The sequence below is a fragment of the Octopus bimaculoides genome, chromosome 27 (assembly GCF_001194135.2).
Source record: "Octopus bimaculoides isolate UCB-OBI-ISO-001 chromosome 27, ASM119413v2, whole genome shotgun sequence".
Taxonomy (NCBI): Eukaryota; Metazoa; Mollusca; class Cephalopoda; order Octopoda; family Octopodidae; genus Octopus; species Octopus bimaculoides.
Genome location: NC_069007.1, coordinates 8,657,748 through 8,659,024, shown reverse-complemented (window position 1 = coordinate 8,659,024; position 1,277 = coordinate 8,657,748). Strand labels below are relative to the sequence as shown.

The 1,277-nt window shown below is 39.0% G+C and overlaps 1 protein-coding gene across 1 annotated transcript in view; it reads left to right on the top strand.

Annotated features, from left to right (window-relative positions):
- LOC106868916 (deleted in lung and esophageal cancer protein 1) overlaps positions 1-1,277 on the top strand; it is an 18,504-nt gene that overhangs the window by 8,500 nt on the left and 8,727 nt on the right. The window lies entirely within an intron of this gene.

The window sequence follows — 1,277 nt, the reverse complement described above, 5'->3', positions numbered from 1 at the left end:
CTTATTCTTTCTAAGCCTAGTACTTATTCTGTCGGTCTCTTTTGCTGAATCGCTAAGTTACAGGGACCTGGACACACCAGCATCGGTTGTCAAGTGATGTTGGGGGAACAAACACATACACATACATGCATATATACGACTGGCTTCTTTCAGTTTCCATTGACCAAATCCATTCACAAGGCTTTGTTCAGCCCAAGACTATAGTAGAAGATACTTGCCCAAGGTGCCACGCAGTGGGACTGAACCCGGAACCAACACACATACCTATATACATACATATGTATGTATATAGGTATGCATATATGGGTACAGGACATCATAAAATGTAAACAACATGAAATACGAAAATAATGTTCATTGCTTGAAATAAGGAGTAGAAGGACAGCTGAAAACTGATGAAGGGTCGCTTTTTATGTTACTTGTCTTGTTTTCCATTTGTTTTTCTCATTCTTTGTGTACCCAATGTTATTTTCATATTTCATGTTGTTTGAGTTTTGTGTCGTCCTGTACCCATATATGCATACCTATATACATACCAGTGGCGTGCAGTCTCAGCCATGCAAGCTATGCGCCGCATGTCTTGTTATATAATCAGAAAATTAGATAAAATAGTTACTTTCTTGCAAAAAATAATCTGTCCAGTTTTCGAAATATGCTGTCTCCCCTTCCCCTCTCTCAGTGACTAGTAAAAGCTTTGAGAATCCAGCATATAGACACTCCCTAACTCCCTATCTATGTTAGTTTGTCCTTCCTTCCTTCTCTCTCTCTCTCTCTTAGTGACCTGTCAAATGATATGCTAGGACCGATCTCCCCATCCCCTCTCTCAGTGACTAGGAAAAGCTTTGAGAAGGGTATGCAATGAGAATCCAGCATATAGACACTCTCTAACTCCCTATCTATGTTAGTTTGTCCTTCTTTCCTCCCCACCCCCTCTCTCTCTCTCTCTTAGTGACCTGTCAAAAGATATGCTAAGACCAGCATATATATTTTGTACCCCTTCCACTCTCTGTCAGTGATTCCACAAATTTATCATAGGAAGTAATGCTTTCTGATAATAGCATGGCCCCCACTTCTCTATCTCTTTGTTAGCTGGTTCTGACCGGAACTAGAGCAGTTCTCAAGAACTGCTATAATTAGCCATAATTCTTGGAACAGCCTGGCGGTAAGTTTGAATCTTTTATCCAAAACATCTGTTTGCACTATTATATTTTTGGAGTGTTCTGAAAACAAAAATATTTAATTTGACTAACGTCATTTTTCCTTTTTTTTTTTTTTTA